This window comes from Uloborus diversus, chromosome 7 (assembly GCF_026930045.1).
Source record: "Uloborus diversus isolate 005 chromosome 7, Udiv.v.3.1, whole genome shotgun sequence".
NCBI lineage: Eukaryota > Metazoa > Arthropoda > Arachnida > Araneae > Uloboridae > Uloborus > Uloborus diversus.
Genome location: NC_072737.1, coordinates 78624147 through 78639677, shown reverse-complemented (window position 1 = coordinate 78639677; position 15531 = coordinate 78624147).

The following is a 15531-nucleotide window of genomic DNA, read 5'->3' as shown; positions in this document are numbered from 1 at the left end:
TTGCCTTTTAATATATAAAGATATTGGAACGTTGCTTCTGCTTAACATAATGAGACGGATGGTCAAAAAATCGAGAGCGAAACCAGATGGAGTGTTCATAAAAACGCAATATACATTGCTTTTCTTTTATTAAAAATATTCGTAGTGAAAATAAGAACTGGAATATATATATATATATATATATATATATATATATATATATATATATATATATATATATATACCATTGGCTAAGTAATGATAATAATAACAATAATGAAATATTATTTGTGCTTAAGATAATAAGATGAATAGCCGAAAGCTCGAGAGAGAACCCAAATGCAATGCTCACAAATACGCAACATACACCTACAGTGGCTCCCATAAGTGTTCGTACACCTACGACTTTCAGCGAAATTGGCCCCTATCCATTGGTCAGAATTAATATTTCGGAAGAGGTATTAATTTATAAGATCTATGATCAATTTTTAACAAAACTACATGAAAAGTTTTTAACTTAATTTTTCAAAAATAAAAAACCAAAACGTACCGGAAATTTTATCTCAGAAAAATCTTCGAGCATTTAAAAAAATGTCAATATATTATTGAATAATCAAACTTTTTATTAAGTTATTATTCAGTAGAATATCATGCAGTATCACTAACACCTTTTAAACGCCTGGGAATAAATTTCATTCTTTTTTTCTTTCTTTTTTTTGCGTAATTTCTAATTAAGTGTTCAACCACACTTTGAGTCTTACTGTTTCTAGCTCTATTTTCGTTCCAAAGCCGTATTTTCGTAATCTAGCCACCAAATATCTTTAAATATGTTGCATTAAGCTCAAATCTGGAGATTGAGGGGGTATTTTCTAAACTTTAAGACAATTTCCGAGGCACTAGGTGCAAACGTTGAAAACCGTGTACTTCTTATCGTTATTTTGATAAAAAAACAAAGTTGTTTCCAATAACCAAATTTTTGGCTAAGAGTTCAAAATTGGGTTTTAAAATATTTAAAGGAACAGCACAATTCATTATGTCATCAAAAAATTCCAAACTACCAGGTCCTGATGCTGATATGCACCCTCACATCATAACACATCAATCGTCCTAATTAACTGATCCAACTAAGTTCTTAAGATTAAGTTCCAAATTTTTTCTTCTACTTACAATTATGCAACAATTTAAGCAAAAATGCTGAATTCCTTCTTATCTGTAAGTAAGACGTGATTGTAAAATGTTTTGAGCTTATTTATCATTGATTTTGCAACGAAAAGCGTAAGTTTTCTGTTTTTCGCACGACCAAGAAAATTTCTGCGGGAAGAGGTCCCATTTAATCCAACCCAACTAATCAGAGCACTTGGTGAACAATTTTAGGTGAAAATTAAATGTAAAATTTTTCATTTAACTCTGTAGCAACATTTACAGCACCCAAATGTGTATTTTTTCATAATTTCTTTAACTTTAAATCTCCGATCACGCTTTGTTAACTTTGCCAGTTTACCTTTTCTTACCTTGTTTTCGGTACGATTCTCTTCTTTAAAGTATTTTATCTGGCACTTTACTATGGAATGGTATAAGTTATCTAATTTTGAGACATTTTAAACCAATTATCGCTACCGTGAGGAAAAAAAAAAAAAACAAATTTCGAATTGCGTTTGTTGTTGTTTACGAATACCAGCCATTTTAAAGTAATAAGCACAATATTAAGGAATAAATAAACAAAAAATTAAAGCCAAATGACTTTTAAGGGTGAACGCAATGCAAAAATATTAAATGAACGGAATATGATATTTTTAATCATGAATTTATTCGAAAATATTTGAGTGTAAGATGACTTTTGTGGTGTGTTATTTCTGTGTCTCTTCGTTTTTTGACCCATATCACAAAGAAGATAAGCCAATGTTTTGATAAAGTACTGGGTTTCATTTAGAATAGGAAAGATGTGAAAAAATATTGGACTTCGTATTCGAATTCAGTTTCGCGTTATTTTGGTTTTACTAAAACATTTCAAAGTGTACGAACACTTTTGGGAACCACTGTAGTCTTTTATTTTAGAAAAATTCGCAGCACACATGAAAAGTGGAAATTACCATTGGCAAAATAATAATAATAATAAAGTCACTAATCTTTCTACTGTATTCGGCAAGTTAAAACCCCTAAATATTCATATTGACCAACCAATTTTTAGCATAAACTGGTTACATCGCTTTACCAACGAAGTACCCAGGATAATAAGGACTGGAAACTACCATTGGCAAAATAATAATAATGCCACTAAATACTTCTGCTGTGTTCGGCACGTCAAAATCTCCTAAATATTTATCTTGAACGAAGTAATTTTTAGTATATCCTAGTTACCTCGTTTTAATAACGAAGTAACCAAGAATTTGGAAAATGATTTTTGATTGTCCTTTCGTAGCAATTAGAAAGTTCAAAAAGGCGATGTCTCAAAAGTTTTGTGACTTTTGTCTAAAAAACAACGATGCACTATTTCCTTAAACTTGACAATAGGCCTAATATTCCTAGATATTTTTCAAGTTTATTGGGGAAAAAAACCAAAATCACTTTAATATTACCAGCATTTAACTTGCCCTACACTATCAATTTAAATACCCTCCCGTTTAATCCAGCCTTACATTATTTAACTTACATTGTAATCCATTGCTTTGAAGGGATACTAAGTTATCAAATACAATAACCGAATTGATGTATGATAAATGCCATTTTCAAAGCATTTGCCATTTAGTCAATCGTAATCTGTCACTCTGTTACTGAACGTGGTACATAATCCGCTGAAATGCAATGATGTAGGATTATTGGGAGGGTTTGAATTTTCTAGATAAGTACAATTGCTGAATAATACTCGATGATCAAATCGGTATTATCTATTTATTCGTATTATCTATCCACTTTAAATTAAGAAGCAACGCATAGTTTCAACTAAAAATAATAAAAATTACGGATTTATTATTCTGTTTCCATATACATTGTTTCCATATCCATGTTTGACTTTCTGATTAGCGAATAAAACTATTTCAGTTGGTGAAACGACATTAAAAATATGTTTACGTCTGTAATAATGAAAAATCAATGTTTTCAAGCTATTCATGATACAATACTTCAAAGTTTGAAACACAATCGTAAGAAATAGAAACTAATTGAAAGCAAAGTATAATTTGTGCCTCCCCCCCCCCAAAAAAAAGAGCGAGATTTCTTTTATTATTGAGTTATTTTATAATGCAATATGGACTACTAAAATGTATCTTTATGAACTCACTAGATGCATTGCCAGGCGTTGTACGGTCTACTTCAAAAAAAAAAAAAAAAAAAAAAATGCGTCAAGTGACGCATGTTCAAAGGTCAGACAAAGAAAGGGGGGAAAAGGGGCGTAAATTTTCCGCAAATGTACATAAAAGAAAAAATTTTCGACTCAAAATTTTAATTTAGACCTCTTCGTGTTAATGGATTATGTTCTGAAAATTTCAGGAACCTGCTTAAATACTTAGACTAAAAGTAGTTCTAAAAGTAACGTACGTCAACTTAACAGAATTCTGAAGATAATTTTGTGTTCCACAAAACCTATTAAAACAGGAAAAATCCCGTAACAACGAATACCAATGCAACGGAATATCCGTTTCATCGAAGTAAAATTTCAGCGCGATTTTATTTCCATTACGTTTTCTGAATTCCTATACAAAAATTTCCCGTACAACGAAGAAACATTGAGGTCCCTTCAAGTTCGTTGTAATGATTTAAAATTGAAATGTATACATTTTGTGTTTACAAATATAGTAACATAACCTCTTATTATCCGTCCACAAAGCAGTTTATCCGCATTATCAACTTTTTATTGTTCACTGTTATTCAAAAAAAATTTTTTTTTTCTTGCTTACACTTACGCTTACACTTGTTCACACCTAGTGTTTAGACATTTAGACAGCAAATATAGGGGTGAATTTCAACGGTGTATAGAATTTTTTTTAGGTAAAACCAAATATATTATTGTTATCGTATGCTTTTCTTAGTAAAAAATATTGTCCTTTATGTGGTCCACATAGTCAATTCTTGATAACTGTTTTATTTTAGCATTTATAGATAAAAATAGTTAAAAATGTATACTCCCTTGGCCTCCATTTTTTCTACTTTTTATACACACACGTTTAACGTTCTTTTTTAAATAACCTGACATAATGTGTATTTTACCATAATCATACACCTAAAAAATATCAAAACATATTTTATTTAAAATAAATAAATAAATAAAAATATTTATAAACATAAATTTTCATTTTCACGTGACATAATAATTATGTCACCATCACTTGGCAAAATCCAAAGACTGTAATTTAGCATTAAAATTGCTAAAAACCGTCCTTGACTGCAAATAACCAGCGTAATGCAAACTACAGTCAAAAGAGAAAAAGCAAGTTAATGGGATTGAAAAAATTCAAATTATATTGCATCAATTCTTTTTACAATGCTACAAAAAGTGCTTGTGCCAGTCGTTTCGGTATTTCCCCTGGTAAGTTTATATTCTTATATTTTATCGTTACTTAAATATGCGTTTGTACAATTCAATTTGTATTGTGTGTGGACATCACGAACTACGTTTAAGTTCTGGTAAAAATACCACGTGATGTTGTTTTTATAGATTATGTGTGAATTTTTCACTTCTCTCGTGTCACTCCTCCGGCAGTTTTGAAGCTCACAGTGAAGCCCCCTGAAGGCATATTTTCTCATGGTGTCTATCACACTCAAAAACCTTTAGACATCATCTGGCCTTTTTCTTCGCAAATCCAAAAATAACGACAACTACTGAAATAATGAATGTTAAACTAAACACAAATTTTTTCTTAGGAAACGTAAAAATTTATTTACCGTACATTCACCCATATACACATTAGGGTGGTTTAAAAATACAAGCGGAAAAAAAAAGTTTCTCCTAGATAACGGGACACCACTCTATATTTTAAGACTTGTGGATGGTAATATACTGGAAGAATTTTTCTTCCTATTTCAACTGAAAGAGGGTGCTCAACCCCCCCCCCCCAACTTCATAAGTATAGAGAGGAGGGTTAAAAATCCATTGAACTTAAAAAACAATGCTACATATTATAATATACACGAGTAATATGCATATGCATTGCAATAAAATAATTATTTACACAAAAAAAAAACTAGGAAAATTAAATGTTTCTAAATTTGTGGCATTTTCTATGCTACGGCTAATGTTAAATCGAGGGGTCATTAAGCACCCTCTTAAAATTTGAGCAAGATGCTAAAGCGCTTACAGCATAGTACTATTTGTAGGACTAAAAAAAAATAGGTTGTGTCCTGGACTCTAGCTGAAAAAAGTTTTTTTGAACCACCCTAGTATACACATACATACAAACATTATATACAAGGTGATTATAATTAAAGTTCCACTTTCAAAACGCTGTAACACTACAACCACTGGTCAGAATGACCTCAAATTTCAACGGAATATTATCGAAGAAGGGAGAAAACGTATGACAAAAGAAAAATAAATAGCTGGAATTTTTAGCAATAGATGGCGCTGCAAGTGTCAGAATATGCAAATCAAAACACCTGTCATGCTCCTGACTCATTGAAGTTGTTATAAAAACGCCAAATACACGTTTTTTTCCTCATTTCGCATCTGAGAAGTTCACTATGACTGCCTCGAAGAAAGACCTGGCCGTCCCGATCACCTGATCTTAACCCCTGTGACTTCTGGACATGGGGCTATCTGAAAACTGTTGTGTTTAGTGCTCCGATTGCAAACTTTGCTGAGATGAAGGCATGCATTTGCGCAACACATTCTAAACGTGACCCCGGAAAAACTTCAATCAGTTGTGGAACATGCTGTTTCTCGATTTCAACTTGTTACAGAAAACGGGGTACATTATATTGAATATCTTTTGCGCCAGTCTCAAGAAAATTAAAGACCGATTTCATTTTAACTGATGTTTTTTATGTGGTTTTTGGTCTCAGAAAAATTAAAAACCGATTTTTTCCATGCGATGTGATATGACCTGTCCGTGTTGGATGGACTTACTTAACTAACAGTATCACACCAATAGCCTTTTGGACACTGAGTAGTACGGTGTTTTAACGTATAGTTTACACCTTAGGTAATATTTTATGACTTATTTATCATTTGTAGTCGACCAGTGTTGAATTATGATGCTTACAGCGCCATCTATTGCTAAGAATTCCAACTATTTATTTTTCTTCTGTCATCAAGTTCCCCCTTTTTCGATAATATTCCGTTGAAGTTTGACGTAATTCTGACCAGTGGTTTTATTTTTACAGCGTTTTGAAAGTGGAACTTTAATTATAATCACCCTGTATATATATATATATATATATATATATATATATACATATATATATATATATATATAGGGTGGTTATAAAATAACGTGAGGTGTTCAGGGCCGTCTAGTGAGTGAATTAGTGGACGAAACTTTGCCAAATTTCATAGGCATACAAAGTAGACCATGGTATTTCGATTTCTGAAATAAAAAAAAGCACCAAAAATCGCCACCAGGGGGAACTTTAGCCTTGAAAAGGTGTATTACTGTGACTATTAAAGGATTAAATGCTAACTGATGAAATATGCATCAATTTTATTCACAAAATATGATTTTTACCAACAAGTGAGGTTCAATATAACCAACTTTGAGATTTTCCAGGTACTGCATACAATGCACAATATTTTCCACACCTCTGGGGGGGGGGGAGGGGGTTAATTTCCCCTAGCTGTAATATTTTTATAGTTTTGAAAGTTGAGATATCGGGAACATGTCGCAGTTACAAAATCCCCATGGTTAAAAATCACAAGGTGAAAGATTCGGCGTCCACGGTCTTCATACCGTAGAAAATGCATGACTAATAAAACTGATATCAAAGAAAAGTTGCCGCCATACTCTCAGTACCTAAAGCCCAACATGGGGTGGTGCACCATCTTGCATGAATATTATTCAGAAAGAAATCCTTCCTGCCGCGGGGAAAATTTCTTCTTGACGACTTTTGGTAAAATTCTTCTCTTGTTACAAATTGAAATTTCTTGTTGGTTATATTGAACCTCATCTGAAAGCAACAATTATGTGTTGAAAAAACTTGATGAGTGCTTTTAATTGGCATTTAATTCTTCAGTTTTCACAAGTAATACACTTTTGCAGCGCCAAAGTTCCAACTGGTGGTGATTTTTGGTACCATTTTTTTTATTGTAGGAATCAAAATCCCATAATCTGCTATGTACGCCCATGAAATGTGGCGATGTTTAATCTAATACTTCACTTGCTAGAGGGTTCTGAACACCTCACGTTAATTTATAACCACCCTGTATATATATATATATATATATATATATATATATATATTATATATATATATATATATATATATATATATATATATATATATATATATATATATATGAACCTTTTTACCACTTATTTAGGACTTTACTAAGCTATATACTATCACACTTTCGCCCTCTCCATTCAAAGGCGTCATGAGACGAAAGATATCTTATGTGGGAAAAAACATCATTCGTTACGACAAGACTATTTCTGGAAATGATTAATTGTTATGTAGCGAATACAAGTTCCAAAGCTTTTCATCAATCACAAGTTGGCAACATGTTTTTTGACATAAAATAATCAATTCTTCATTTTTTTTTCTTTTTTACTTTCATGACTTCGTTGGGAACGGACTCGACGAGTAATTGGGACTTCATTTTGCTTTAAAAAAAAAAAAATAGTTTATATGCAGGCAAAAGAGCTTATAACTTTGAAATGCATTTTTAAAAAACTAAAACTTGAGTTTGTGCACGCATTCTTATAAACTTCGATGCAAATCAAATGTATGGTGAATATAAGAAACACGTGTTTTTAAGTTAAATATGTATTTGATATTTTTTTGGCGTTTGAGATCTGAACTTACAACAGCAATACTAAATTGAACGCGTAGAAAAAATAATTAATCATTTATAATAGAGCTTTAGGAGAAGCATTAAAGCTTTTTAAACACTTAATATCTCTAGTAAAATGAAAAATAGCAACGTCAAATAGCCCAAACTGCTATTCGACGTTATTATTTCTTATTTTACTTTTTATGCACAAAGCTATTTATGTAACTTACTTATACCCCTTTTTGAAAATTTAGTAATATCTTGACGTCGTACAAAGAAGTAAGAATGTTAGTAATACCTGGATTAATTATAAGGTTAGATCAAGAACTAAATAGATTCCACATGCGTCAATAGACTTCTACAATCACGCGCTATATTTCTTCTTCTTCAAGTGGCACTACAGCCCGTTATGGCCCTTGGCCTGATCCACAATTTTGCTCCAGACCGCCCTCTGACCAACCTTCTCCCTCCATCTGCGGATATTTATTGTTTCCAGGCTTGCAAGAACATCATCCAACCATCTCTTTCTAGGTCGTCCTCTGGTCCTGGTTCCCAAAGGTTTCCATTTCAGAATCTCTTTCAGTCTAAAATTATTGTTTGTTCGCTCAATGTGACCAAGCCATGAAAGATTGTGGACTGATATAAAGCGAACTATATTTTTTCCTTTAAGGATATTCTCAATTTCAATATTAGTTCTTACTCTCCACTGATCACCCACCTTCTTCGGACCGGTGATTCTACGTATAACCTTTCGCTCAGAAAACAGTAGGTCTTCTTCACGCGCTATACTACGTGCATAAAATATGCAATTTAGAAAAATCGGTCAAATATAGATCGAATTCAATGCATAATTACCCTAACTTTGATGCTCACGTCAAATACATTTCAAAAAGTAAAAACAGACAAAACAAATAACAATGATCAAAGAAAACAATAACTACTTAATACTTTTAAAAATACATTTCTACCATTTCGACTAGAGAAATGATTCGTAGAAAATGCATATAAGAGTTTCAAATCTAAATATATCTTCAAATACGGTTTATTTAAGCGCTTTCTTAAAGAACTGTTTCTCTTTCGTAATTACTGTATTTTAACAAATGGAAAGATATATCTTGAATCTAGAATTACATGTTTTCTCGTTTAAGTCACGTCCTACTGATTCCAGGAGACTATCGTGTATTTCGTTTATCTAGAAACGTGATCTTTTGTGTTTATAGTTGAAAATAATGCACGATTACTGGACTTGCAATGTGGTTACAGAATAAATATATATTTCTCCTTTGAAGAATTTTTTAAAAAGATTTTATTTCATTTTTTTGGGCTTTGTACCAGCCTAATTGATATAGCTACAGACATATATACATATTTGCATCATACACGTATTCTTGTTAGAAAAGTAGCTAACCTTATTTTTTGGGGTGAAAAACTGATAAATATGAATCAAGGGCACTTGTTTGAGTCGACTTTTAATCTTTTTGTCTATGCATAATTTTTTCTCTTCTTTCAATAGTTTCAGTAGCTGGCAAACAGAGTTTGACTAACGTAAAGTTTATTGCCCTCGTTAGTTTTTAAAATATTAAGTAAGTCTACTAAACGACTGCAGCAACACACTTTCATTCGTCTCTTTAGTTTGAGGATCAGCCAGAAGTCGCAAGAAGACATATCAGGAGAGTAAGCCAGTCGAACAGTAAAAGTTTAAGTTTTTACCAAAAAAACATCTAAATCAGATGCGCAAATGTGCTAAGAAATCATCACCGAAAGTGTCTGCAATTTGTGATGGGTTTTCACTTGGCAGTTCAAGTTTCTAGCTAAGTTTAATACACTAGTGCTACTCCGTTATTTCGTCACTCCTTGTTGAAACTAAAAAAAAAAAAAAACAGGAAGATGTTGCTGTGGCCCATGAACACGGTTAAGCCATCTAGTGTTATCAGAGTGAATTTCATGAGCCAGTTGGTATTTATAAAGTGGAAGGTTATGTTTCATGTTTATTCGAACTGAATAAAGCTTTAGTTCTAAAAATAAAGAACTTTTTCACATTTTGAAGAGAGGAAGGGAATTATGTCCATTACTCATCCTTTTCCCCACTTTTTCTGTTGCTGGATATCACCAGAACTGTCGATGTCTGTTTCTGGGGTTCGGGCCTTTTTTTGAAATTGAGCAAATTAAAATTAGATTTAACTACTCCAGAGGATCCAAAAGAAGCCAAACGTTAGATGAGATGTTGTTGCACGAGAAATAGTTTAAAATGTCTAAATACTGTAAAAGGTTCAGGAAAAAAAAAAGGATTAGAAAATTGTGTTAACCCGAGAATGATATCTGAAACATGTCTGTGAACAGTGCTGTCACCCTACACTGTAAAAAAAATCTGTAAAATTTACAGAAAAAAACTGTCAGCCAGGACGCCAGTTTTCTTCCGTTTATTTTACAGAAATCTTCCGTATTTGTATTATTTGTTCAAGCTGATTTATTATTTTATGAAGATTAAAAAATGAAACTATACTTTCATAAATCCATTTCAATATTTATTATACTACTACGAAATACATGTATACAAAGGTAAATTTCCGAATATGCCTCTGTAACAGATGACAAAAAAACATAATAATGAAATATTGATTAGGATGCAATGAAATGGAAGTTGCAAACGATTTAAGACTTACTCGCTTTAAATAAATATAAGATCAAAAACTCGAGCACGAGAACCAAAATCCAAACACGCGGGCGAAATTTCGAAGATTCGAAGAAAAACAAAGTATAACCGGTTACAGATTCAAAAAAACAGAGAAATCCTGTATTTTATTACGAACAGTTTTTTTCTGTAGAAAATACGGATAACTTCTTCAAAATTTACAGTTTTTTTTTACAGTGTACTTTGATTTTATACTTTATATTATATACAATAATACTCAATCGATTATTTCCGATGAAATACAATATTACAATTATTTGTTACGAATTTTAAATACAGATTTATTGTAAGCCGCAATTTGCTCACTAACTCATTTTTATAAATTAGAGTTAAACTACCTATACATTAACAGGAAATATCCAACGTTGTTTAGCACAAATAAACAGATTTCAAAATACACGTGTTTCGAGGTTTCAAGGAACCCCTGTTTCAATTCAAAGGTGTGAGCTTCTAGATGTAAAGACACCCAGTAAAAGCAATGAAAATGGACAGCAGACAGTTTAAATATCAAAATAAGCAATAACAAAGGCAAAACAAGACAAAACGGAACTCAAAGTCAAGATTTATTGCATGATTCCCTCCCAGAGAAAACCGTTAAGCAATTAATTTTAGTAAAAAGACACATAAAACACATGTTGCTGTCAAAATGAAACCGGTTATTAATAAATTAGCAATAAATTTATGTCCGAAAATTTTTTACTACGAATCAACTGCCACATTTAGCGAAAGGAAGAATAAACATAATTCAGGAAAACAGAAAGAGGTTGGAAAACAACAAAAAGTTAAACAAGTACAAAATAAAACATGAAATGGAAACGTAAAAACAGAAAAAAAAGTTTCCAAGAAAGATTTTACCATAACCACCTACAACGCAACGAAGAAAAAATATGAGATCAAAGAAGAGGGGCGAAAAAAGACTACCAATTAATGAATGGATGCCACACTGCAGAAAAATACGGAATGGATTTAAGATCGTTAACTAGATTAGAACGATTCTTCAGAATGTGGAAAGACTCCCAAAAATCAAAATCTGATGAATTTGGGCATTTCTGTATAATTTTAAATGAGTTGAAATCAAAGGAGTGATTTGAGTCCCAGCAGTGTTGAGCAGTACTAGACTTATTGAATTGTTGTTTTCTCACATAATTTTTTTACTCTTTTAAACGAAATTTCAAAGAACGGCGGGTCTGTCCAATATAGGCAAGGCCGCAAATGCAATCAATTTTATAAATTCCACAATCATTAAGAGGATCAATAGAATCCTTAAGAGACGAGAACGAAAGTTTATTAATTGGTAAAAACACAACATGGAATTGGAAACGTTTAAGTACCTTAGCGATCTGAAAACTAACAGAAGGAAAGAATGGTAAAACGACCAAATTCTTAGTGATGTAAGTTCTTTTTCGAACATTACTTTGGGATCTTTTAGAAAGCTTTTTATAAATGGAATCAATCAAAGTTGGCGGATAGTCTCTATCAATTGCCACAGCTCTAAGATAGTTAAGTTCAACATTAAGAAGTTCCTCTGAAGAACAAGTCCTTAAAGCACGATCAACAAGAGCATTAAAGGCAGAATATTTTTTATTAGTGGATGAGACGATAGTCTATGAGGAGGTAAAGAAACAGCAAAAGGTTTGCGATAAACAGTAGTTTCAAAACCAGACTCAGTTCGAGAAACGAGAACATCGGAAAGGGAAGGCAGTTATTTTGTTCTAGTTCATACGAGAACTGAATATGAGAATCTATAGAGTTTAAAATAATCAAAACCTCATCAACATTAAGATCATTATGGTTGATAAGAACAAAACTGTCATCAACATAGAGAACATAAAATTGAAACTGTAATTTTTGGAACAGCTTAACTTCAAAGTAATGCATGTAAATATCACTAAGAATGGGGCTACGTGGGCTTCCCATAGCCAGACCATCAACCATAATATAAAATCTACCATTAAAAACAAAAGAACATTGTTTTAAACAAATCCGAGTAAGAAAAATTAACTCATCAATTTCCTTAGAAGTAAAATGAAATTCAGAAAGGCTACTCTTAAGGCATAACAATGAAACTTCAACCGGTACGTTCGTAAATAAAGAGTTCACATCAAATGAAGCCATAAAAGAGTTATTTGGAGCACAATTACGAATTTTTTCGACAAACTCAGTCGAATTTTTCACAGTGAATAAATTCTGACTCCTAAGGGGAGAAAACACTGAGACAAAATATTTCGCAAGTTTGTAGGAAGCCGTACCTATATTGGAAACAATTAGCCTGAAAGGAATACCAGTTTTATGAACCTTAGGCAAAGCATAAAACCTAGCACAACTAGCGATAGAAGGAATAACAGAGCGCTTAACTTTCAATGGAATAGATTGGACTGACTTGGCAGCCGAAGTAATAGCCTTTAACTCATTATCACAGGGATCTTTCGAAATTTCTAAATTTGGACCAGAAGAAATCAAATCGTTAGTTTTATCAACATAAGATGACTTGCCAAGAACAACAATTTGACCACCCTTGTCAGCTTTAGTGACAACCAAATCTGAATTAGAAACTAAATTCCTTACACAACGACTAACAGTATTGACAAAAACAGGTTTAGAATTTTTAGAATTGAAGTCAACATTAGAAGCAATAAGATGTCGAATGGAATCTTTTTGAGTTGAAGATAAAGCACTAAATTTAAAGGCCTTCTCAATGGGAGCAATAAGCTTAGAAAAAGAAGGTTTACTAACCACAGCAAAATTATCATTGCACTTAAGAGCGTTCAATTGGAAACAATTTAAAGAAACACTGGAAAGTTTAACAACCACATTTTTATTAACTGCGGGTGAATTATCTAAAAGAACAAGTTGCGAATTTTTACAGAGGTGTGTCAATTTCTTTTGTTAACGTGTCCATCAACGTTGGATATTTCCTGTTATTTCTCGGCACAAAGGTATTTATTTATTGCTTACCTAGACATTGTTTTTTTTTTTGTCACGTAACAGAATAATGAATTGAAATAATGAAATGAAAATTGCTCTAGCAAGAGAAATAATTGTTTTTTTTTTACATACAACATTCAGCCAGGTTGTTGCTCTTTGATCAGTAAGTCATAGCTTCTGGATTAAAATATTAAGGAAGCGATATCAATGTACTGTTAGTATTGCGATTTTTTTACTATGCATTTTTTCCTCATCTGGTGCAAAACTTTTAGTAGCATAATCAGAAATCGTTAAACGGTAATATAATGGTACATTTGTTTTTTGTACTCAAACTATACAGTTATATACTTGCAAAAAACATTACTCGGATTATTTTTGATCATAAAATTTCTTGAAAGATATGTGCGCTGTAACTCAATATAAATGACATCGAATCTCTCAACCTCCCCACCATTTCTTGCGTTATTTCTACCCATTTACTCTAGAGCCGCAAGATAGCTTTATCAAAAGGAAATACCTTCTCTCATTAAGGAGATGTTTTCTTTCTGCAGTTCCAGAAGCTTCAGGTTCATCAAGACGAAATACGGTCTTTCATTATAATAATGGTTTTTCTTTTCAAAGGTTGAATGAATTCCACAGATTTTTTTTCTTTGGATTCCTTTAAATATATGTTCGATTTATTTACTGTTACATACTTTTTTGGCGAATCTTGTGCTGGTTGTGTGTAAAGATAAGGAATTTTAGGAAAATCGATCACATTTCGAGTGTATTTTCACAGTATTTTTGCCTTATCAATCACTGATTCATCTGTGTAATTTCAAGTGATAACTGAAATTACTAAACTATTTGTCCATTGTTAGCAATTATTCTGGTAGAAGTTCGTGACAAAATCTCGTCTTCCAGTACAGTAATGGTTTTTCTTTTCAAAGATTGAATAAATTCCACAGATTTTTTTTTGGATTCCTTTAAATACATGTTGGATTTATTTACTGTTACATACTTTTGGCGAATCTTTTGAAAGATGCAAGTAAAGATAAGGAATTTTCGGAAAAACCGATCACTTTTAAAGTGAATTTTTACATATATATATTTTTTTTAATTTGAAAGATATACAATAAACTCCTCATGCTCTGCACAGTATATCATGAGGTGTGAAGATGAAAGTGATAAACAACAATTGCAACATTGTAAAAAAACATAAATTAAGAAAATGGCTGTAATAAAAGTAAACAGTATACACATTTAAGTAATAATAAACCGGCGAATATAATAAATTTACTGCTTTTAAAACATCTCCAAAAGGAGAAACCAGGAGGTACCAGCACACATAAATGAAATCAACATGAAATAAACACAAATGTTTGAGAAAGTCCAAGGCAAGGTAAACGCAGGTTACTAATTTAAATGACCAATACAATTACGAAAAGCATTAAGGTTTTAAAAGCTCCCTGCAAATAAAGAGAAACTAGGTCGCCAACAACATTTTGGAATTTCAGTAACTGGTTTATACGTGTAATTTTTAAATGTTAACCAAAATTAGAAAACTATTTGTCCTTTGTTAGTATTTAGTTAGGTATAAGTTCGTAATAAAATTTGAAAATAGTTAACGTTTATTTTATGTTTCTATTATTTTTAAAATACTGTTTTAAGTGATTGAGAATTCTTGAATGGACATTTTTTTCACTTAAGCTTTACGTGTATATATGCAAGTAACAACAAGTGTTTACTCATTTTTAATAAGTTAAGCTGTTATTTAAAAAAGAGGGAAAAAAGTGCTTCCCAATTGGGGATTGACCGCGATCAAGACTTAAAAGCATTTCTGTGCGACGACCATTCAGGTAGCCTTTTAAAAGCTGTTAACAAAAGTTTTTTTTTTAGTCATTTCATTCTCGTTATACATAATATGATTAAACTACATGGTTTGCATGAAATTATAATTATATCGCTATTGTAATTTGTTTCAATACAATGGCATATTAAAGTGTTTGATTTAAACAAAGGAAAGCTAAAATGC